This window comes from Procambarus clarkii, chromosome 75 (assembly GCF_040958095.1).
Source record: "Procambarus clarkii isolate CNS0578487 chromosome 75, FALCON_Pclarkii_2.0, whole genome shotgun sequence".
Classification (NCBI taxonomy): Eukaryota; Metazoa; Arthropoda; class Malacostraca; order Decapoda; family Cambaridae; genus Procambarus; species Procambarus clarkii.
In genome coordinates, this window is record NC_091224.1 from 18,322,120 (window position 1) to 18,346,499 (window position 24,380).

Here is a 24,380-nt window from a genome sequence, read left to right on the forward strand (position 1 = left end):
AACCGTTTTTCATTCATAAACAGTTGGGGGGTTTGGCGGGTGCATGGAATGGACTTTGGATCTTTGTTTGGAGGACGGACTGAATGAAGTGACTCGCGGAAGTAGAGGGTTCAGAAGGTCCGCTTCTCCAGCTTCGACACAACCCGTTTATGAACCTGCTCGAAGCCTCGTGGTGTTCCACCACCAGCCCGTCCTCATAAACAAAGACCAAAGTCCATTCCATCCAGCCTCCAACTCCCCTGTTTATGAATGAAAAACAGTTGACACAGAACTCATCCTCCAACCAGTCCTCGACTCAAGCCCATTCCATCCAGTGGCCGTCTCCACAGATGCATTCATAAAATTGTAAATGCTGTTCATTCAAAACGGGAGTTTTCTCATAAATAAATCAATATAAATAAAAATGGAAATGTTCGTTTGTTCAAAATCGCTAATCTCCGAAAGTTCTTCACCGATTGCATTGAAATTTTCACACAACGTTCCATTCGCATCCGAGCGGGTTTTTATATACATACTATATATTATATATACATACTATATAGATGTCACGTCTGTGACGGGAAAACACATGCGTTTTTTTTTTAAACTGTGTTTTTCATATGAGGGAAATCTTCGAAACCGTTTTACCGATTGCTTTGAAATTTTGACATAGCGTTGCATTTGAAGAGGCGCGTGTTTTTTTTACACCTACTACATACATGCCTCACCTGTGATAGGAAACAACATATTTGTTTAGAAAAACAACGCCATCTGTTGGATGTAGGAGAAACTCACGCTGTAATCTCCGAACGTTCTTCTCCAATTGATTTGAAATGAACAAATCCACAAGGGCCATGACGAGGATTCGAACCTGCATCCGGGAGCATCCCAGACACTGCCTTAATCGACTGAGCTACGACAGGGTAAAAGGGTTGAAACCGAAGTTCTACTGAACTTACTGGATCCCGCAGCCTCTCTGAGGCACAAACCAGGCTTTTACACAACCCCCCCCCCCCTGCACCCGAGCTATGTCAACAGGCCGTTCTCCCTCTTCGCCCTTACTTCAGGGCGAGGTGTGCTCCGAGGCACAAACGCTCTCTGAGGTTCGTGCCTCGGAGAGGCTACGGGATCCAGTAAGTTCAGTAGAACTTCGGTTTCAACTCCTTTTACCATGTCGTAGCTCATGTCGATTAAGGCAGTGTCTGGGATGCTCCCGGACGCAGGTTCGAATCCTCGTCACAGGCCCTTGTGAATTTGTTCATTTGATGCATCACGTTAGTGTGATCTCTGTGTGTAATGATTTGAAATTTTGACACAACGTTCCATTTAAATATGTGCATGTTTTTATATACCTACTATATGGATGCCACAACTGTGACAGGTAAAAACAAGTGTTTTTTTTAAATAGCGCCATCTGTTGCACGTAATAGCAACACGTTCGATACTAAATTTGTAACGATTCCATTTCAATGTTTCCGAATGCATTGATAAATTGAATTTTCATAGATTTTTATTTATTTTTATTTAGATTTAACTATTTTCTGTGACCTTGCATTGGAATTGAGCTGTGTTGTTTACCATACCGCTCATTTCGTAAGTATAGGTTATTTATTTATTTTCATTGTTTTTCATTTCTTTCTTTTATCTGTTTTTCTTATATTTCAGTGATGGGAACATCAGATCATTTGATGTTCGCAATTTTCTGATGGGAACATCAGATAATTGGGAAATGCATCTGAAAAGGGAGTGGGGAATGGTGGGGAGGACCAGGGGACGGGGGAGGATGGAGGGAATGGTGGGGAGGGGTAAGGTTGCTGTGGTTCAGCAACGCACATGCGTTGCTGAACCACAGCAACGTGCGGCCGGATACAGATAGTTAATAATATAATTTATAAGCATATTGATCATATATAGGCACAGGTATATGCCTATGTATGCCTAAATGAAAATGAAAATAGGTGCAGTGAGTCAGAATTCGACTAAAAAATGAAGCTCAGGAGTCAAATTTCCGATATTTCAGATATATTGAAAACTGCAGGGGGGTTTGGGCAAAATGTGACCCACCGCCGCCCTCATTAATTGGCATATTTTCGGTATAAATAGTCGGAATTTCAAACTGCAAATACGTGCAGAGAGCCAGAATTTTGCTCCTAAATATGGCTCAGGTATCTAATTTGAGATGTTTGGAGTATTATGAAAACTGCAGGGGGGTTTGGCCAAAATGTGACCCACTGCCGCTTTCAGTAATTGGCATATTTTCGATATAGAAAGCCGGAATTTCAAACTGCGAATATGTGCAGAGAGCCAGAATTTGGCTCCAAAATATGGCTCGGGTATCGAGTTTTGGATGTTTGGGATATTTAGAAAACTGCAGGGGGGTTTGGGCAAAATGTGACCGACCGCAGTTTTCAGTAATTGGCATATTTTCGGTATAAAAAGTCGTAACTTGAAACTAAAATAGGTGCAGAGAGTCAGAATTTGGCACAAAAATGACGCTCAAGGGTCAAATTTTCGACATTTCATATATTTTGAAAACTGCAGGGGGATTTGGGCAAAATGTGATCCACCGCCGCTTTAAGTAAGTGGCATATTTTTGGTATAAAAAGTCGGAATTTCAAACTGCGAATACGTGCAGAGAGCCAGAATTTGGCTCCAAAATATGGCTCAGATATCGAATTTGGGATATTTGGGATATTTTAAAAACTGCAGGGGGGCTTGGGCAAAATGTGACCCTTCGCTGTTTTTAGTAATTTTCAGTATTACTTTTGAAATAGGTGTTAGTATTGATCACGGTGATCAATACTAACACACAGTAGGTTGTAGCATTGTCTTAGTGTGAAAGTGGTATCCTTTAGCATGGATACAGTGTGCACCGTTACTGCAAACATATTTTCAGTAATGTTGCAGATGACAGGTCTTTGTTAAAACGTAATGGACTTGACTTTATAACATCAGTATAGTACATTTTGTGTTTTTAAAATTACATATATGCAAGTCCTGTGTTGTTGTTTTAGCAGATTTTCCATAATTTGGGAATTCCTTAAAAATCCTAATTTATTTTTTATTTTTTTGTGTGTGTGTGTATGTAGATATTTAATTTTTGATTTAGATTATATTATTTTGTGATGTTAGGATAATTTGTTAATGTTCCATTGCAAACTTTACATGTTTAGTTCTGTACTGTAGATGATTTGACTACAGACTGAGGTTAGGTTCAGTACGCTTATAGTAGGAATGGTAAGTATGCAATATGGTAAACAGAATATCAGTTATAATGGTTACAATGGTTTGTGCCTCGGAGCACACCTCGCCCTGATGTAAGGGCGAAGAGGGAGAACGGCCTGTTGACATAGCTCGGGTGCAGGGGGGGGGGGGGTTGTGTAAAAGCCTGGTTTGTGCCTCAGAGAGGCTACGGGATCCAGTAAGTTCAGTAGAACTTCGGTTTCAACCCTTTTACCCTGTCGTAGCTCAGTCGATTAAGGCAGTGTCTGGGATGCTCCCGGATGCAGGTTCGAATCCTCGTCATGGCCCTTGTGGATTTGTTCATTTCAAATCAATTGGCGAAGAACGTTCGGAGATTACAGCGTGAGTTTCTCCTACATCCAACAGATGGCGTTGTTTTTCTAAACAAATATGTTGTTTCCTATCACAGGTGAGGCATGTATGTAGTAGGTGTAAAAAAACACGCGCCTCTTCAAATGCAACGCTATGTCAAAATTTCAAAGCAATCGGTAAAACGGTTTCGAAGATTTCACTCATATGAAAAACACAGTTTAAAAAAAAAACGCATGTGTTTTCCCGTCACAGACGTGACATCTATATAGTACGTATATATAATATATGGTATGTATATAAAAACCCGCTCGGATGCGAATGGAACGTTGTGTGAAAATTTCAATGCAATCGGTGAAGAACTTTCGGAGATTAGCGATTTTGAACAAACGAACATTTCCATTTTTATTTATATAGATTTATTTATGAGAAAACTCCCGTTTTGAATGAACAGCATTTACAATTTTATGAATGCGTCTGTGGAGACGGCCACTGGATGGAATGGCCTTGAGTCGAGGACTGGTTGGAGGATGAGTTCTGTGTCAACTGTTTTTCATTCATAAACAGGGGAGTTGGCGGCTGGATGGAATGGACTTTGGTCTTTGTTTATGAGGACGGGCTGGTGGTGGAACACCACGAGGCTTCGAGCAGGTTCATAAACGGGTTGTGTCGAAGCTGGAGAAGCGGACCTTCTGAACCCCTGGTTCGAGGAGGCCTGGTCGACGACCGGGCCGCGGGGACACTAAGCCCCGGAAGCACCTCAAGGTAGCCTCAAGGTAACCCTCTACTTCCGCGAGTCACTTCATTCAGTCCGTCCTCCAAACACAGATCCAAAGTCCATTCCATGCACCCGCCAAACACCTTAACTGTTTATGAATGAAAAACGGTTCACACACGACTCACAACTGCTGACGTTCGAACATATCCGGAACAAGTGCTTCACTGACGAATTTTGTTCGAATCACAACGCTGTAAATGCTTCACCCACGTACTACAAATACAAATAATCGCCAACAGAACCTAAATACCTAACCTAACCTATGCCTATATATGCACAATATGCTAATATATTATAATATTAATTTATACTTGAGAAAATTCCCGTTTTGAATGAACAGCATGTTAAAATTTATGAATGCGTCTATGGGGTCGACCGCTGGATTTAATGGACTTGGTCAGAGGACGGGGTGCTTCATTAGGTCGCTCGCTGTACTTAGTGATGGCGGGCGCTGGCATGTGTACACCAATAAGTGTACACCATTTCTAGGTGATTATACAGTGAGTTTCCTTCAGTCGTGTGTTCAGTGTTGTAGTGAACTTGCTTGTTGCTCAGGACAAAATTGTGGCGGACTTTATAACCCCAGCAAAGGTTGAGAGGGTAAAGCCAGACCCAAGTTAGCCTGTGTTGTGATACGTCACGGAAACATCTAGACATCAACAGTGTTACTGAAGAACAAAAGCAATGTGTGTGTTCGGGCAAAGTGAGTTATAGAAACAGGATGTTCACTATAGATGGTGTTATCACGAGACAATTCTTATGCGTTATGTGGCGCAGAAACTTTAGTTCCTCGTTTCTTGTTTACTAAGATCGTTAAAGTGGACATTGTTATGCACTTTTCGTGTGATTATGTTATGATGTTTCCTTGTGTGGCTATGATTGGACATGTCTTGATTTATAAGTATACTTTAATTACTTGTTTCATGTCTAGCAAGATGCAAAAAGTCACATTTCGTGTGTAAGTGGAAGGTTAAGTTAGACACGAGGGCAGGAAGTGTCATTACTGCGCGTGAATTGTGTTCACTTGCAAGTGCTCAGTGTTGTGCAGGAAATATCCTTCAACAACAGCCTGTTTCTGTCCGGGGCAACATTATGTACTTGTGGGCAGCTGCAGCTCCTCGTCCAGTGTCGAGTGTTTAAGACGTTGTGAAACATTCTTGGATGTTGCATTACATATCCTAATTGAAAATTATAAGTTTATGTATGGAAGCGTGTTGGAGGGGGTGTCGAGGCGCCCACCTCCCAGTCCCACCTCGCTGGACCAGGTACTCCACTCTCGTCCTTCAGGTAAAGGTACGATACACCTCGAGTCTCAAGTGTCACCTTCACCCCCGAGGTGTTCATGTATATATTGATAACTATACGAATGGTCATATGTTTATTTGAGGATTTAATGTTACGAATAACAGACTAATTCTCGCAAGTAATTCACCTTCCTGTCTTCACAGGTAAGAACACCTCATCAGTGACCAACGATTTCTAATACCAAGGTACGTTCCAATTTCATTGCTTCCATAAAAATTGTTTTTATGTATTAAGAGACAACTTTCACAAAACATTGACTCCTGGGCCTTGGAGGCACTCGGGACCCCTGACCTGGGCCTTGGAGGCACTCGGGACCCCTGACCTGGGCCTTGGAGGCACTCGGGACCCCTGACCTGGGCCTTGGAGGCACTCGGGACCCCTGACCTGGGCCTTGGAGGCACTCGGGACCCCTGACCTGGGCCTTGGAGGCACTCGGGACCCCTAACCTGGGCCTTGGAGGCACTCGGGACCCCTGACCTGGGCCTTGGAGGCACTCGGGACCCCTGACCTGGGCCTTGGAGGCACTCGGGACCCCTGACCTGGGCCTTGGAGGCACTCGGGACCCCTGACCTGGGCCTTGGAGGCACTCGGGACCCCTGACCTGGGCCTTGGAGGCACTCGGGACCCCTGACCTGGGCCTTGGAGGCACTCGGGACCCCTGACCTGGGCCTTGGAGGCACTCGGGACCCCTGACCTGGGCCTTGGAGGCACTCGGGACCCCTGACCTGGGCCTTGGAGGCACTCGGGACCCCTGACCTGGGCCTTGGTGGCACTCGGGACCCCTGACCTGGGCCTTGGTGGCACTCGGGACCCCTGACCTGGGCCTTGGTGGCACTCGGGACCCCTGACCTGGGCCTTGGTGGCACTCGGGACCCCTGACCTGGGCCTTGGTGGCACTCGGGACCCCTGACCTGGGCCTTGGAGGCACTCGGGACCCCTGACCTGGGCCTTGGAGGCACTCGGGACCCCTGACCTGGGCCTTGGAGGCACTCGGGACCCCTGACCTGGGCCTTGGAGGCACTCGGGACCCCTGACCTGGGCCTTGGAGGCACTCGGGACCCCTGACCTGGGCCTTGGTGGCACTCGGGACCCCTGACCTGGGCCTTGGTGGCACTCGGGACCCCTGACCTGGGCCTTGGTGGCACTCGGGACCCCTGACCTGGGCCTTGGTGGCACTCGGGACCCCTGACCTGGGCCTTGGTGGCACTCGGGACCCCTGACCTGGGCCTTGGTGGCACTCGGGACCCCTGACCTGGGCCTTGGTGGCACTCGGGACCCCTGACCTGGGCCTTGGTGGCACTCGGGACCCCTGACCTGGGCCTTGGTGGCACTCGGGACCCCTGACCTGGGCCTTGGTGGCACTCGGGACCCCTGACCTGGGCCTTGGTGGCACTCGGGACCCCTGACCTGGGCCTTGGTGGCACTCGGGACCCCTGACCTGGGCCTTGGTGGCACTCGGGACCCCTGACCTGGGCCTTGGTGGCACTCGGGACCCCTGACCTGGGCCTTGGTGGCACTCGGGACCCCTGACCTGGGCCTTGGTGGCACTCGGGACCCCTGACCTGGGCCTTGGTGGCACTCGGGACCCCTGACCTGGGCCTTGGATGGCCAGGTCAGAAAAAAATGGATGAAATTAGGGCTAATATCCCTCCCCCCCCCCCTCTTCCCTAACATCGGGTATGCGGACCAATTATACTTGTTGACAAGGTAATATACAGGTAATATACAGGTAATATACAGGTAATATACAGGTAATATATAATTTGTTATAAACATATCATTATGAATTAAGATTTTTCCGTGGTTTTAGACATGATTTCTGGTGTTTATTTGCATGCCCACCCAGTAAGAGTGTGGTGGTACACAGCTGGGGTGGGGAGTAGTGTTGGGTGAGCGCCGGGCCGGGCAGTATGGGTATAGGGCAGTACGCAGTCGTGTTTAATGAGTCGTCTTACCCACAAATACCTGTTTGTATTATTATTATTATTTCTATCACAGACATGGCCATTTATTAGAAAATTTAACCGGCATATATATATTTTCCTATGTCTTCCGTGGACATGGTTAGAGATCTGTAAGATGTGTAGATCTGTGATTTATTGAACATTTAACCACAGAAGGTGTTTGCCGAGGTTTTAAAATGCTAATCTATCCTACATACATATACGTCTGTGCTACATAAACTGTGTTTGTTATGTTCTTTTATACATATGAGTAATGTGCGTTAACAAAGGTGCCAATACAATTCTGACCAACTTTGACATACACTGTTTTGATTATATATATATATATATATATATATATATATATATATGTCGTACCTAGTAGCCAGAACGCACTTCTCAGCCTACTATACATGGCCCAATTTGCCTAATAAGCCAAGTTTTCATGAATTAATTGGTTTTCGACTACCTAACCTACCTAACCTAACCTAACCTAACTTTTTCGGCTACCTAACCTAACCTAACCTATAGAGATAGGTTAGGTTAGGTTAGGTAGGGTTGGTTAGGTTCGGTCATATATCTACGTTAATTTTAACTCCAATAAAAAAAAATTGACCTCATACATAATGAAATGGGTAGCTTTATCATTTCATATGAAAAAAAATTGAGAAAATATATTAATTCAGGAAAATTTGGCTTATTAGGCAAATCGGGCCTTGCATAGTAGGCCGAGAAGTGCATTCTGGCTACTAGGTACGACATATATATATATATATATATATATATATATATATATATATATATATATATATATACATATATATATATATATACATATATATATATATATATATATATATATATATATATATATATATATATATATATATATATATATATATATATATACATATATATATATATATATATATATATATATATATATATATATATATATATATATACATATATATATATATATATATATATATATATATATATATATATATATATATATATATATAAATATTTATATCTACTTTTACAGGGTAGGAAAGCTGCTGTTGTAGCTAATGAGTAATTAAGAACTTAAATACAGAGTGTGCTTAAGATGCTTTCACAATATCAAGTTAGATATATGACATATATTACATAACTGATGTACTACATAGTCAATCTTTATACAAGTCCAGTATATCATCAAGTGTTCCAGTATTTAGATAGTATTTCCAGAGTTGAGATAGTATTTGAGCATATAAGGGGAAAGTCAGTCAATATGGGGCATTCTACAATATAATGTTCAAGGGAATGTGTGTGTGTTCTCTTTCACAAAGCTGACACATTGTGTATTCAATATTAGAGGTCTGTGTAAGCTGCCAAATACTTGTATATCCCGGGCGTATACCTGTACCTTGGTGGCTAGGGAGGAGCTAGCCAGCTCAACATCACACTAACAGGGAAACATTATTATTCTGCTAATATCAAACTTATAAAATGGCCGCCGGTGCCTCACACTTCGTAGTGCCTCCAGGCTTATTATTGTAGCTGGTTGGGCTATTTCTCCGACATTTATGATAGAGGTAAACATTGTACACAGATACTATGGATTGTAACCAAAATAATCACGTCTTGTAGGTAAACTAAATTTGTTGTAATAAGTTGTCAAAGCGCTTTAACTTTGTGAGAATTATTGCTTGCTTGCAACGGTACATAGGTCAGTAAATAATACAACAGGGCTGTTCATATTATTAGATATCAAATGTTAAACACTATTTAATATGCGAATATACTCAGAAATACATTCGAAATTTGATAATTTGTAATCATTATTTGTTATATTTTGTTTGGAGAGATAATTGGCTGAAACTTTGACATACTGAAGTACACATCTCCAGGTATGGCAACTTGGGAACAAATTGATGAATTAGTACAGCCCATAACCATCGACGAAATGTTTCACTAATTTTTCCTAGGTAACTTTGTTTACAATTTAAAACTCTGACGCCTCAGTTTCCAAGCTGTTCTCATCTACATAATGTCCGATGCTTCCAACTCTATGGGTGGTTAAAAAAATTTCATATCAATTTTGATGGACATATCAAAGTAACTATATAGTCTAGATCCAACCGCCCATAACCCCACACTCATCCACACACTCGCATCTTACACACCCCACACACTCACAATCCTCATATCTCCCCCCCCCCTAAGCTGTGCATGACCTAGGATTTCTCTCCCCCAGCAAGTGCACCCTCCTCCCCCCCCACCTCCCCAGCAAGTGCACCCTCCTCCCCCCCCCCACTTCCCCAGCAAGAGCACCCTCCTCCCCTCCACCTCCCTAGCAAGTGCACCCGCCTCCCCCCCCACCTCCCCAGCAAGTGCACCCTTCCCCCCCCCACCTCCCCAACAAGTGCACCCTTCTCCCCCCCCCCACCTCACCAGCAAGTGCACCCTCCTCCCCCCCCCCACCTCCCCAGAAAGTGCACCCTTCTCCCCCCCCCACCTCCTCAGAAAGTGCACCCTTCTCCCCCCCCCACCTCCCCAGCAAGTGCACCCTCCTCCCCCCCCCCCACCTCCCCAGAAAGTGCACCCACCTCCCCAGCAAGTGCACCCTTCCCCCCCCCACCTCCCCAGAAAGTGCACCCTTCTCCCCCCCCCCCACCTCCCCAGCAAGTGCACCCTTCCCCCCACCTCCCCAACAAGTGCACCCGCCTCCTCCCCCCACCTCCCCAGCAAGTGCACCCTTCCCCCCCCACCTCCCCAACAAGTGCACCCTTCTCCCCCCCCCCCACCTCCCCAGCAAGTGCACCCTCCTCCCCCCCCCCCCCACCTCCCCAGAAAGTGCACCCTTCTCCCCCCCCCCACCTCCCCAGCAAGTGCACCCTCCTCCCCCCCCCCACCTCCCCAGAAAGTGCACCCTTCTCCCTCCCCCACCTCCCCAGCAAGTGCACCCGCCTCCTCCCCCCACCTCCCCAGCAAGTGCACCCTCCTCCCCCCACCTCCCCAGCAAGTGCACCCGCCTCCCCCCCACCTCCCCAGAAAGTGCACCCTTCCCCCCCCCACCTCCCCAGAAAGTGCACCCTTCTCCCCCCCCCACCTCCCCAGCAAGTGCACCCTCCTCCCCCCTCCACCTCCCCAGAAAGTGCACCCTTCCCCCCCCCCACCTCCCCAACAAGTGCACCCGCCTCCTCCCCCCACCTCCCCAGCAAGTGCACCCTTCCCCCCCCCCACCTCCCCAGCAAGTGCACCCGCCTCCCCCCCCACCTCCCCAACAAGTGCACACTTCTCCCCCCCCCACCTCCCCAGCAAGTGCACCCTCCCCCCCACCTCCCCAGCAAGTGCACCCTCCCCCCCACCTCCCCAGCAAGTGCACCCTCCCCCCCCACCTCCCCAGAAAGTGCACCCTTCTCCCTCCCCCACCTCCCCAGAAAGTGCACCCTTCTCCCCCCCCCCCACCTCCCCAGAAAGTGCACCCTTCTCCCCCCCCCACCTCCCCAGAAAGTGCACCCTTCTCCCCCCCACCTCCCCAGCAAGTGCACCCTCCTCCCCCCCCCCCCACCTCCCCAGAAAGTGCACCCTTCTCCCCCCCCCCCCACCTCCCCAGCAAGTGCACCCTTCCCCCCCCCACCTCCCCAACAAGTGCACCCTTCTCCCCCCCCACCTCCCCAGCAAGTGCACCCTCCTCCCCCCCCCCCACCTCCCCAGAAAGTGCACCCTTCTCCCTCCCCCACCTCCCCAGCAAGTGCACCCTTCCCCCCCACCTCCCCAGCAAGTGCACCCTCCCCCCCCCACCTCCCTAGCAAGTGCACCCTCCTCCCCCCCCCCATCTCCCCAGCAAGTGCATCCTCCTCCCCCCCACCTCCCCAGCAAGTGCACCCTCCTCCCCCCCACCTCCCCAGCAAGTGCACCCTTCCCCCCCCCCACCTCCCCAACAAGTGCACCCTCCTCCCCCCCACCTCCCCAGCAAGTGCACCCTCCTCCCCCCCCCCACCTCCCCAGCAAGTGCACCCTCCTTCCCCCCCCCACCTCCCCAGCAAGTGCACCCTCCTCCTCCCCACCTCCCTAGCAAGTGAACCCTTCCCCCCCCACCTCCCCATGTAACAAACTAGGCTGTTGTAAGAATTATCCAGAGTGGTTTATCGACAAAAGAGAATGGGAAGCTGAGCCGCATGGTGACCTGACCCCCAGGGGGATTCGCGGTGGAAATAACCGACGCGTTGTTCATAGCTGCGTATAATGAATCATCCTATAGTATTCAGTAATTTAGAGAAAATTAGCCTTTATTCATTTTGCATTAAAATTGTATTGTATAATAGTACTGGATACAATATCAAGAGTATTCTAATTATTGAGTTTAAGTCACCATCAGTGACGTCACGAATCAGATCTAACTTTTAAAGCGGAGTGACCGGCGGTCATAGGTCATCAGGGGTTGACAGGTCTACTATTTCTCAAAGTTTTAATAACCATTTTTGTGATCGGGAACAGCTCTGCCGTTAGATGTTTGTAATTTAATTCAGTAAAATAATTCAACCAGTCTGGATCAATTAAGTACAACAGAGGTTAATTGTTATAACTTAAACCTTGCTAGCTATGGTTATGTATAGAAATAATCTCATTTGCCACGCAGGTCAAGTAGGGAGTGTTAAAGTGATAGGGAGTGAACATTTTTAGATTTTGTTTTAGTTTTTCTTTTAATAAATTAAATTTGTTAATATTTTTGCATTTCATTATTTCCATGTGTTTTTTGTGTAAACTTGTCCTGGTCACGTGGTCAACACGAGGCAGAGTTGTATTGGGCGCCGATTCTAACATCGAATCGGAATTATCATTACCGTGTAATTTATTCCACACTCAAGGTCATCGTATATAGTGGGGATCAAGCCCCAAGGTTGAGTAATTAGCGTGATCGATCCAGACCTCGATCATTGCTCTGTAGAGCTGGTCTGGTGGTGGCAGCATAGAGGCGACTCTAGGGTTTTGCTCAGAGCTTAGATCACGTCATACTGGGTGTAGAATCCTAAGTCGGTCAATCGTCTTAGGACCACGTGGCGTGGAGTTGGCTTTGGTAAAAGTTTTGGAGTCCCTTGGTAGAGAATAAAAAGTAAGAATACGGGTAGAGGGAGAAGAAAGAAGGTAGAGAAGTAGAGAGAGGGACCCGAACCCGTGTTACACCCAGCAAGTGCACCTTCTCCCCAGCAAGTTCACCCTCCTCCCCCCCCCCCCACCTCCCCAGCAAGTGCACCCTCCTCCTCCCCACCTCCCCAGCAAGTGCCCCCTCCCCCACCAGCTGGGGGCGGGACCGCATGATAAGGCCTGGACCTCCTCATCATAAGAGGTGGGTCTTGATCACTGATAACACCGCCTCATAACTCCTGCTCCCTCACGCCTCACCCTCACCACTTCACCCCAGAATCATAATTGACTTTCCGGTATCTTCTGCCCTTTTTTTTGTCATGTTCAGCTCGTGTTTTATACTACTATTTTTGCCGTTAAATTTTTATTTGGAGACTTTTCTCTGTCCTTTTGACGGTTTGAGTCTTGCTCCTCTGATTGCTCTGCTTGTGCCCCTCGTATGTCTTACTTCCCATATGTAGAGTGTGAGAGTACGAAGCACACGCCTGGAACCCAACATTTATAAAGCAAAACCAAACCATAGGAAGATGGACACGTAACTTGGTGGTCCTGGTAGAGCTGATCACCAGGGACAAGGGGAGGCTGAATTGCTGGGGGGCGTGAGGGGCTGAGGGGGGGGGTGAGGGGCTGAGGGGGGAGGGTGAGGGGCTGAGGGGGGGAGGGTGAGGGGGGGGGGTGAGGGGCTGAGGGGGGAGGGTGAGGGGCTAAGGGGGGGTGAGGGGCTGAGGGGGGGGGGGGTGAGGAGCTGAGGGGGAGGTGGTGAGGGACTGAGGGGGGTGTGAAGGGCTGAGGGGGGGTGAGGGGCTTATGGGGGGTGAGGGGTTGAGGGGGAGGGGGTTGAGGGGCTGAGGGGGGTAAGGGGGCTGACCCCGGGTTGTGACTCCTATCTGTGTACTTACCTAGTTGTATTCGCCTAGTTGTGTCTGCGGGGGTTGAACTTCGGCCCTTTAGTCCCGCCTCTCGACTATCAATCAACAGGTGTACAGATACCTGAGCCTACTGGGCTCTATCATATCTACACTTGAAACTGTGTATGGAGTCAGCCTCCACCACATCACTCCCTAATGCATTCCATTTATTAACTACTGTCACTAAAAAAACAATTCTTTCTAATGTTTTCATGGTTTATTTGGGCACTCAATTTCCACCTATGTCCCCTTAGTGCATGTGCCCCTGTATTAAATAAACTGCCTTTGACTACCCTATAAATTCTTTTGCGAATCGTGTATGTGGTGATCGTCTCCGCCCTAACTATCCTGTCTTCCAGCGACGTGAGGTTTAATTCTCGTAGTCTCTCTTCATAGCTCATGCCCCTCAGTTCGTGTACTAGTCTCGTGGCAAACCTCTGACCCTTCTCCAATTCAGTTTTATGCTTGACGAGATATGGATTCCCTGCTGGAGCTGCATATTCAAGGATTGGTCTGACATACGTAGTATACAAGGTTAATGAATAATTCCTTACACAAGTTTCTAAAGGCCGTTCTTATGTTGGCCAACCTGGCATATGCTGCTGATGTTATTCTCTTGATATGGGCTTCAGGGGACAGGTCTGGCGTGATATCAACCCCCTAGGTCTTTCTCTCTGATTCTTGAAATATTTCATCTCCCAAATGATACCTTGTATCTGGCCTCCTGCTCTCTACACCTATCTTCATTACATTACATTTGCTTGGGTTAAACCCTAACAACCATTTGTTCGACCATTCCTTCAGTTTGTCTAGGTCTTCTTGAAGCCTCAAGCTGTCCTCCTCTGTCTTAATCCTTCTCACAATTTTGGCGTCGTCAGCAAACATTGAGAGGAATGAGTCTATACCCTCTGGAAGATCATTTATGTATATCGTAAACAAGATAGGTCCGAGTACAGAGTCCTGTGGGACTCCACTGGTGACATCACGCCAATCTGAGGTCTCACCCCTCACAGTAATTATTTGCTTCCTATTGCTAAGGTACTCCCTTATCCACTGGAGCACCTTACCAGTTACTCTTGCCTGTCTCTCCAAATTATGCACCATCCTCTTATGGGGTACTGTGTCAAAGGCTTTCCGACAAGTCCAAGAAAATGCAGTCCGCCCATCCTTCTCTTTCTTATTTAATCTTTGTCACCTGATCGTAGAATTCTATTAAACCTGTGAGGCATGATTTACCCTCCCTCAACCCATGTTGATGGGTTGTCACGAAGTCCCTTCTCTCCAGATGTGTTACTAGGTTTTTTCTCATGATCTTCTCCATCACCTTGCATGGTATACAAGTCAAGGACACTGGCCTGTAGTTCAGTGCCTCTTGTTTGTCGCCCTTTTTGTATATTGGGACCACATTCGTCGTCTTCCATATTTCTGATAGGTCTCCCGTCTCCAGTGACTTACTATACACTATGGAGAGTGGCAAGCAAAGTATTTCTGTACACTCTTTCAGTACCCATGGTGAGATTCCGTCCAGACGAACAGCCTTACTCACGTCCAGATCCAACAGATGCTTCTTAACCTTATCTCTGGTGATTTCGACCCTTCCAAGGCTGCCTGGTTTACTGCCACTTTTCCTAGCTCAAGGAGTTCACCTCGTTCTTCTGTAAAGATCTCTTGGATTCTCTTGTTGCGTTCTTCACACACCTCTTTGTCATTCTTTGTGTACCTTTCCTCACCCGATTTAAGTTTCATCACATGATCTTTCTCTGTTGGTTTCCTCCTGATGTGACTGCAGAGTAGCTTTGGTTCGGTCTTTCCTTTATTGATATATTATTTTCATACCGTTTCTCTGTTTCTCTTCTCACACTGATAAATTCATTCCTGGTTCTCTGGTATCTCTCTGCTTTCTGGTGTTCTGTTGCAAGCGATGAGTCACAATAACGTGGCTAAAGTATGATGACCAGACCACACACTAGAAGGTGAAGGGACGACGACGTTTCGGTCCGTCCTGGACCATTCTCAAGTCGAGTCAAGTTGGTGTTCTGTTGCTTCTGAAGTTCCTCCATGGCATTCTGTTACTTTTCTTTGCTTCCATAAATGCCCTGTTATACCACGGATTCTTCTTTTGCTTTTCATTTTTTTCCTCTTTGGGCCGGGAAGAACCTGTTTACTGCCTCCTGACACTTTTGGGTGACATAGTCCCTCATGTCTTGTATAGTATAAGTTCTGAGTTCTGTGCCCCGTGGAATTTCTCTTAGGAATTTTCTCATCTCATAATTTCTCATTCGATATTCGAGCCCCTTGTTTCCTAGTTTATATTTTTGGTGAGATTACTTTTGGCTCTACCAGGTACTCAAATATCAGTACACTGTGAACAAATCCACAAGGGCCGTGATGAGGGTTCGAACTTACACACGGGATGTTCCCAGCTGCTCCTTAGTCAACTGGGAACCTTATCTCTGGTTCTTCATGGTATACAAGTTGTTACACGACATGTCAACCATGTTGTGTAACAGTTGACCAAGACGCAGCTTGGAACATCCCGTGCGTAGGTTCGAACCCTCATCACGGCCCTTGTTGAATTGAAATTGAAATAAGTTTATCGATGTAAAATACACACAAAGGGATGAGGTAGCTCAAGCTATTCTCACCCCGTTCAGTTCATGTTAATACATATACACACATCACAAACAATAAACATATTACCAAACATTCTGAGAGATAAACATCTACATTTCCTACGGCCCTTGTGGCATATTTTTGGTATAAAAAGTTAGAATTTCAAACTGTGAATAGGTGCAGAGAGCCAGAATTTGGGTCCAAAATATGGCTCAGGTATCGAATTTGGGATGTTTGGGATATTTTGAAAACTGCAGGGGGGTTTGGGCAAAATGTGACCCACCGCCGCTCTCAGTAATTGGCATATTTTTGGTATAGAAAGTCAGAATTTCAAACTGCGAATAGGTGCAGAGAGCCAGAATTTGGGTCCAAAATATAGCTCAGGTATCGAATTTGGGATGTTTGGGATACTTTGAAAACTGCAGGGGGGTTTGGGCAAAATGTGACCCACCGCAGCTTTCAGTAATTGGCATATGTTTGGTATAAAAAGTCGGAATTTCAAACTGCGAATAGGTACAGAGAGCCAGAATTTGGGCCCAAAATATGGCTCGGGTATCGAATTTGGGATGTTTGGGATATTTTGAAAACTGCAGGGGGGTTTGGGCAAAATGTGACCCACCGCTGCTTTCAGTAATTGGCATATTTTTGGTATAAACAGTCGGAATTTCAAACGGCGAATAGGTGCAGAGAGCCAGAATTTGGGTCCAAAATATTGCTCAGATATCGAATTTGGGATGTTTGGGATATTTTGAAAACTGCAGCGGGGTTTGGGCAAAATGTGACCCACCGCCGCTTTCAGTAATTGGCATATTTTTTTGTATAGAAATTCGGAATTTCAAACGGCGAATAGGTGCAGAGAGCCTGAATTTGGGTCCAAAATATATCTCGGGTATCGAATTTGGGATGTTTGGGATATTTTGAAAACTGCAGGGGGGTTTGGGCAAAATGTGACCCACCGCCGCTTTCAGTAATTGGCATATTTTTGGTATAGAAAGTCGGAATTTCAAACTGCGAATAGGTGCAGAGAGCCAGAATTTGGGTCCAAAATATGGCTCAGTTATCGAATTTGGGATGTTTGGGATATTTTGAAAACTGCAGGGGGGTTTGGGCAAAATGTGACCCACCGCCGCTTTCAGTAATTGGCATATTTTTGGTATAAAAAGTCGGAATTTCAAACTGCGAATAGGTGCAGAGAGTCAGAATTTAGGTCCAAAATATGGCTCGGGTATCGAATTTGGGATGTTTGGGATATTTTGAAAACTGCAGGGGGGGTTTGGGCAAAATGTGACCCACCGCCGCTTTCAGTTATTGGCAGATTTTTGTATACAAAGTCGGAATTTCAAACTGCGAATAGGTGCAGAGAGCCAGAATTTGGGTCCAAAATATGGCTCAGGTATTGAATTTAGGATGTTTGGGATATTTCTTATTGTGACTCATCGCCTGCATATTTCTAAAACTTCAGGGGACTTTGGCCAAAATGTGACCCACCGCCGCTTTCAGTAATTGGCATATTTTTGTTATAAAAAGTTGGAATTTCAAACTGTGAATAGGTCCAGAGAGCAAGAATTTGGGTCCAAAATATGGCTCAGGTATCGAATTTGGGATGTTTGGGATATTTTGAAAACTGCAGGGGGGGTTTGGGCAAAATGTGACCCACCGATGCTTTCAGTAATTGGCACATTTCTGGTATAAAAATTCGGAATTTCAAACTGCGAATAAATGCAGAGAGCCAGAAATTGGGTCTAAAATATGGCTCAGGTATCGAATTTGGGATGTTTTGGATATTTTGAAAACTGCAGGGGGGTTTGGGCAAAATGTGACCCACCGCCGCTTTCAGTAATTGGCATACCCCTTGCCAACAGGTGTCTAGGGGTAAAGGGAATAAAACACTGCATAACTTGGGGAAACAATGTATCTACGCTAAGGTTGACAAACATAACAATTAATACAGATAATAGTCTGAAATATTCTTTAGCATGCAATAATATAAATAAAATCCTTATTGAGCAATGAGCAATCACACCAGCACATGAATTCTAATTTTGGAAAATACACAATCATCTAACCATAGAATTAACCGAGTATTAGCTAAAATAACCATTACCAAGGACTTAACTTAAAACATGTCTCCTCTCGACCAAAGCTGCCAGCCTCTGCCCAAGCGTCGGATCCCAGGGCAGGCGTCTACCACAATATCAACTAAACATCCACATAAACTATTGTAGAAATTCTACTAACAAAATGTAGTACTAATATTCAAATCATTATTAATCATAAGAGTATATAATAATGTTACATTACTCAATATAATTTACTGGCAAACAATAATAAGAATTAGTCAAGGTTGAACTATACTCACTCGCTTGACATCAAGTTCCCACACTGACCACATCCAAATATGGTCAACCCCCCACACGGAGAAACCAACATGAAAATACTTGCAAAAGCCTCATACAATATAATGCAACTCAGGCACACAACAGCACGCTACAATATATAACATACAAGAATCTAATATCATCAAACAGGATACTATAATAATTATAGAACAAGACAATAGTAATAAAAGCATCAAGAGTAATGTTAGAATCCTAGTAAGATTCGTAACAGCAGGAATCGGGGTCGAAGGTGTCACTTACTCTACAGGCAGCATAACGGAGGCAAAAACATTGAGCGTTGCCCTGAGACAAGGGGACAGAGCAACCTTCAAACTCTCAAAAAGTGAGTGGGGACCCAGAGGTCGCATCCATTGGACCCCTTTCACCCCTACAGGGACTTCCCAGGGCCCTAAGACAGGTTTTGTTAAGGGTAAGCTCAGCCAGGGTACTGCTAACTGGCACCCAAGTCTACCAAACAAATTTCTAAAACTGAACCCCCGGGACGTGTCCACTCACGGGAGCCAAGCAGGGGGAACCACCGAGCCCAGGAGGTCAAGATCCTAATATAACAGGGGGCAGGGGTAGAAAAGCAGGCCCCCCCCCCACTAGGTACAAAAGCAGGCCCCCCCCACTAGATACAAAAGCAGGGCCCCCCCCACTAGATACAAAAGCAGGGCCCCCCCCCCACTAGGTACAAAAGCAGGCCCCCCCCACTAGGTACAAAAGCAGGCCCCCCCCCACTAGATACAAAAGCAGGCCCCCCCCACTAGATACAAAAGCTGGCCCTCCCCACTATGTACAAAAGCAGGCCCTCCCCACTAGGTACAAAAGCAGGCCCCCCCCCCACTAGGTACGAAAGCAGGCCCCACCCCACTAGATACAAAAGCAGGCCCCCCCCACTAGGTACAAAAGCAGGCCCCCCCCCACTAGGTACAAAAGCAGGCCCCCCCCCCACTAGGTACAAAAGCAGGCCCCCCCCCACTAGGTACAAAAGCAGGCCCCACCCCACTAGATACAAAAGCAGGCCCCCCCCCACTAGATACAAAAGCAGGCCCTCCCCACTAGGTACCAAAGCAGGCCCCCCCCCCCCACTAGGTACAAAAGCAGGCCCCCCCCACTAGGTACAAAAGCAGGCCCTCCCCACTAGGTACAAAAGCAGGCCCCCCCTACTAGGTACAAAAGCAGGCCCCCCCCCCCCCCCAATGTACAAAAAAAATGAACAGAAAAACCCCGCAAGAGGACAACGTACCCAGAAGGAACAGAACCGGCCACTGTAATATGTGAAAACTAGCTGCGCAGTACCCTGTGCTCCTACCAGTGCAAAAACTACCAGTTACTCCAAGGTAAGCGAGGAGGAAACCCCCCAACACTCCCAGGGCGGTCAATTACCGAGCAGCAAAAGACCAACAGATGTAGTTCCCAAGGTTCCTTGTGGAAGATAACCCCAGTCCCCAAGGGCTGAGGCACTCAACACTCAGTACAGGGCACTCAGGGAAGGGAACCCTAAGCACATGCAGCCCATGTACCTTTGAATATTAGATAATTATTCCCTGCTCACACGCCACTGTAAGAGCAGTACTGAACACAAGGCATAGGACAACAGAGAATCTGGAGCTGGAGCCACACGACTGAGCCTTGTCACATCAGCCGAGAACTGGGGTGTGGATCGCTGGCATGAGGTGTCTGGGGCTCCCCCTTCCCACTCCCTGGGGTGGGGGGGGGGGTCTGCGCAGACAAGTGACACGGCACACTGTGACATCATGCTCGTTTTCATTTGGGTAGTTGAGTCCACTCGTTAGTTTCAGTAGTGGTTTTAACCAGAAGAGGGGCTTGTTTTGAGGCGCTTGCTTAATTCCTGCAAGGTTCAGGAAGCCATTTCTTGGTCGTGGAATTGCCATAGGTCCTCCATATAGTCCTCCATTAACCTCACTGAGGACCAAGTCACTCTCCTAAATCTGGGCATAAACTGTCACGTTATGTCCAGACCGAGTGAGATGGCCCGGAAAGTAGAGTTGGAAATTCTGTTGGACGACATATTCGACCTCGAGATACAAAAGAAGGTCACTACCAAAGATACCTTACAAGCAGAACTTATTGCAGAAGGAGGAAAGAATCGAGGCAATTACAGAAGCACCATACTGTCCCCCGAGCTCAAAGCGGCAGCTAAAAGCCTTCGTGAGAACAAGGAGATAGTTGTCAGGAGAGGTGACAAGTCGCCAATATATGTCATTCTTAAAAAAGACGAATATCTGGCGAAAATGAACCTCATACTCTCTGACCAAACTAAGTTCCAAAGGGTAACGAAGGACACTACAGCCGAATTGAAAGCAAAGGTCAACAAACTGATCGAAACTGTGAACGCCAAGAAATCCGGACTCCACCTGCCAAAGATCATTGGGGAATATAAACCTGGATATGCGTATGGAAATGTCAAGAGACACAAGCCTGGAAACCCACTTCGGCCAATCATTAGCCAGATACCTACACCCACGTACAGACTGGCGAAGCGACTCAACGGCCTGCTGACTCCTTATGTTCCTTGCGCCTTCAGCCTGAAGTCTCCAAAGGAATTTGTTGACTTACTGCGGGGCACACGGGCCACAGGGATTAGAGCCTCGTTGGATGTAGAATCGCTGTTTACCAACGTAACGGTGGACGAGACAATCGGGATGATAGCCGACAGAGTGTATCGTGATCCAGCCTGTACTGCTCTTGACATACCAGAAAATATTCTGAGGAAACTACTCCAAGCTTGTACTAAAGAGGCACCCTTCTTGAGCTCGGATGGGCACATGTATAAGCAAGTAGATGGGGTCGCCATGGGTTCTCCCCTAGGTGTCCTGTTTGCAAACTTCTACATGGGTACCATCGAGCAAAAAGTCTTAGTCGACATGAACTTGAAACCGGCCATATACTGCAGGTATGTTGACGACATTTTTACACAGGTACCTGATGTCAGACATCTGCAGGAGCTGAAGGAGGCATTTGAGCAGAGTTCCGTGCTGCGTGTCACTTACGAGATGGAAAAGGATGGGAAGCTGCCCTTTCTAGATGTAACAGTCATGGAAAAGAGCTGAGGTTTCCACACTGCAGTCTACACTAAGGAAACGAACATAGGAATGTGCCTAAATGCCAACAGCGACTGCCCAGACAGGTACAAGTGGAGTGTTGTTAACGCATATGTCGACCGTGCTCTCAGCCACAGCTCAGAATGGAAGCAAGTCGACGATGAACTCTGTAGGGTAAGGCAGGTCCTAGTCAACAACGGCTTCTCCAATGGTTTCGTCGAAGACATTCTAAGAAGGAAAGTGAAACGCCATGCAACCTCTGAAGAGACAACTAACACAACACCTATACCCCCTATTAGACTATTTTACAGGAACTTCTTTTCCACAGCTCATAAAACAGAGGAAAGGGTCCTGAAAGATATTGTTAATAGAAACGTTATCCGTACAGACAAAAATCAGAGGATACAACTGACGATTTACTATAAAACCAGAAAAACGGCCATCCTACTCATGAGAAACTCTCCAGACACAAGGCAGAACGCTTTAAAAGAGACCAACGTCGTCTATGCCTTCAAATGCCCACTTGGGGACTGTAAGCTCCAAAAAAACCAATATATAGGCAAGACAACAACATCTCTTTCTAGGCGTTTAACGATGCATAAGCAACAGGGCTCCATTAAGGAACATATAATCTCTTCCCACAACCAAACCATCGCCAGAGAAATCCTAGTAAATAACACAGAAATCATCGATAGATACAGCGATAGCAGACGACTTGACGTTTGCGAGGCACTGCACATTAAGAAGTCAACACCAGCAATCAACAGCCAATTAATGCACAACTATATTCTACCCACCTCAAAACTCCGCTCCAATATAGAAGCATCAAGAAATATGGACCAATAGGCTTTCTACAATCACTTCCATTTCAATACCCATTGTTTCGTGTTCTGTCTTGTGTTGATGAAATTAATACCCTATTAAATACCACCTCACCCCATCCACCTCACTCAAATGTAGATATAAACAAATCGGAGATATGTAAGTTCTATTCAGTTGTGTATGTGTAAAGTCTTTGAAAATGTAATAAGTTTTACGAAACGCGCTCAAGTGTCGCGTCAAACTAGAAATAAAAATGAATTTTGGAGAATTGATTTTTGAATTACCTCCAACAGTGAAAAGAAATGTACGAAAGATTGAGAATATTCGTGTTAGAATTATTAATCTTACTTTTTCGGTCATATTTAATAATATATGTCTACAGGAAAGACTGCTACCAAAATATACTAATATATATATATATATATATATATATATATATATATATATATATATATATATATATATATATATATATATATATATATATATATATAATATATAATTCTGTGTCTCAACGTGTCTCTATACTTATTTGACTATGTGTCTGGTTATGTCTTTTTCTCCATATTGATGGTAGACGTTTTACATCTGTTTACCGCACGCCAACATGTGGTCAGGTGCTGTCACAGTGAGAGGTTGTGTTAGCTGGAGCTCTGGAGTAATATTATTGCAATAATGGAAGGATTAGTTAATGATTTGGTGAGTTTGGTTGGAGCTCTGAGAGCAGAGATGGATTCCCTGCGGGAGGAGGTACGACGGCTGAGACTTCGAGAGGAAACGAAGGAGGAGACCAGTGTTGACGAGACCTCATCGTGGAGAGTAGTGAAAGACAGGGGTCTTAGGAAGACCTTGACAAGGCCGCCTACAGACGCCCTAAGGACGGCAAATTCATTTGCCGTGTTGGAGGACGAGTGCTGTAAGTGCGCCTGCAGCTAGGAAATCAGGGAGGAACGGCGGAGCGCAGGCCCCTCAGGCTGCTCGGAAGGTTGGGTCGGTGCCGGGGCGAGTTTTGGTTGTGGGAGATTCCCAGGTGAGGTATTTGGACAGAACGTTTTGTGCCAGAGATAGGGGGAACAGATTAAGGGTTTGCTATCCGGGAGCTGGAATTGGTGATATTGTTGAAAACATGAATGATATTATGACGGGAAATGGCAACAAACCCATTATTTGTATTAGTGCAGGGGGTAATGATGTTGGGCGAGTTAGGAGTGAGGAACTAATACAGAGATTTAGGACAGCCATTGAATTAGTTAGGAGCAAGGGAGGAATCCCGATCATATGTGGCATTCTTCCAAGAAAGGGAGTGGGAAATGAATGGATGTCGAGGGCACTTGGTGTCAATTGCCGGCTGGAAAGATATTGCAAATCAAATGCAATATCTTTCATAGACAACTGGGAACGCTTCTATGGAAGAAATGAAATGTATGCTCGTGATGGGGTGCATCTATCGAGGGCTGAGGGTTGTTGCTGTTGCGAACTCGTTGGAACCAGTGGTTAGAGGTGTTTGTTTGGGTTTAAACTGTTAGTAGATAGTGGTATGGGAATTGATTTGGAGGAAGGAGGTAATAAAAGTATGTGTTCGTGGGAGAAAAGAATTGGCAAAATGATCAGGGAAAGAAAAGGGCCTCAAAATAACAATTCACTTAGGATATATTACACTAACAGTAGAAGTCTAAGAAATAAAATTAATGAATTAAATGCTCTTGTCTGCACAGAAAAAATAGATATTATTGCACTTACCGAAACGTGGATGAACGTAGAAAATAGAGAACTATTAGCTGAATATCAGATAAATGGATTTAAACTATTTCACACAGATAGATATATTAGACGAGGAGGGGGAGTAGCCATATATGTTAGGGACAATTTGAAATGTAGTCTCAAAGAGGGAATCAAAA